Below are 1,975 nucleotides of genomic sequence, written 5' to 3'. Positions count from 1 at the left end.
ACCCACACGCACACACACAACACACACACACACACACACACACACACACACAAAATAGAAGACTTAAAAAAATACTCACATGACTGGCTGGTCTTTTCAGTCATACAAAGATATTTCATACATTTTATATAAAATCTGTCAGTATGATACTCATAATAATGGAACAAATTAAAGAGATGTTATAAATTTGTAGATTTGGTACAGCTTCAAATTAATCAAAAGAAGCCTTTAAAATAAATTCTACCTAAGTGCCGTGAAAAGACCGAAGTCCGTTTATATATATAATAGGAAATGTGCACTGCATCAATATGCCCAATTTTTAAGCTTCTCCTATTTATCATTGTGCATCATAATCAAAACATTCTATAAAAATATTTATTCACATGATGAGACATAAACCTTTCTTTCTGTATTTCATACGCATTCAGACAATACAAGTGATTAAAAGTTGTTTAAAAAAACAACTTTTTCCTAATAACTTTATATCTGTTAAATATTTGTGTTATCTCAATAGTATCGAAGTAAATATCTTCTTTTGCTAGATTTATCAATATAAACGCGGTATGTGTAAAAATAAGAGAATAATGTCTTCCGTTACCATCGCGATACAGTCTTTACATAAATTTTTCGCAAAATAGACAAGAAAAAAATATATATAATTATATAATCATATGCTTTAAATGTAGGATAGTCTACTAAAGATTACAATGACTTCTGTGTCAAATTATTATAAAAATATACCACCCTTTTTATTGAGCTAGTAATTTTAAAAATAATTATTATATATAGCTATATATCGTGTAGAATGCAATATTTATAATTATATGTTGATTATTATTAATGTTTATTATATAACGTTCGTATTTATGTTATTTATTAATAGTTTTTTTTTAATTTAAAATTGAAAAAATAAATTTGTATAATTTGTATCAAGCAAAGTGACTGTATCGGATGTAATTGGTGCTATGCTCGAATAAATGAGAACGATTTCTATGCCTTTCTGGATCATGTTTCATGAAAAAATTTGATTTCTGAGTTATGAAATTAATGTGCAACGATTAAACCTAAGAATCTCTGCTTATAGAGTACATCAGTAATAATAAATGTATATATTATGTGACAAAATATATTAAGAAATCTAATTGAATAAGAAATGTTATGTTTCAAGATTGAAAATGTTGATTGTAAATTAATTATACATGTCAGCGGTGTATTCTTATTTCGTTGTTAATATACCATGTCGTTTTCTTTATATATACATATCTTTAGTATCTTTTTTTATATTCCTTTCTCTTATCGTGTATCTATTTTTGCTAATACTTGAACTGTGTGAGTCGAGATTGGTTGTTTTTGCCTACTATATCGTTTGCTTACATTACTTTTGTCGACAGTTCGTTTGCACACAAAAAATATTGCCTATAGCTCAATTGCCTACATGCATTTTTGCACACAAATAAAAATTTTAGAAACGGAGTTACTTTTGCTTACATATGTATTATTGCCTACAGCTCGATTGCCTACATGTATTATTGCCTATATGTCGCATGCATTTAAGCACTTTTGCGCACAAATATAAAATTAAAGTTAAGTAAGAAAATAATTTATATTTTTAGGAAATCTGTCATGTGATCAGTGGGGTGTCAGCGTAGACAGTGTCCGCTTGGAATATTTTTCTAAAAAAATCTAACCCTAACCAACCCATTTTTTGGTGTGAGATGACATTCATTTCGCGTGAAAAGTTGTGAGCTATAGACAATAATGTATGTAGGCAATCGATCTGTAGGTAATAATACATATAGAGCTGTAGGCAATAATACATATAGGCAAAAGTAAAATTTTCCGTTTCTAAAATTGTTATTTGTGTGCAAAAGTGCATATAGGCAATAATTTTTGTGTGCAAACTAACTGTCGGCAAAAGTGATAAAGGCAAACGATACTGTAGGCAATTGATTTGTGGGCAAACAGGATCCCCCCC

Source organism: Trachymyrmex septentrionalis, unplaced genomic scaffold (assembly GCF_001594115.1).
Source record: "Trachymyrmex septentrionalis isolate Tsep2-gDNA-1 unplaced genomic scaffold, Tsep1.0 scaffold80, whole genome shotgun sequence".
Lineage (NCBI taxonomy): Eukaryota > Metazoa > Arthropoda > Insecta > Hymenoptera > Formicidae > Trachymyrmex > Trachymyrmex septentrionalis.
Note: the sequence above shows the minus strand (reverse complement) of the source record.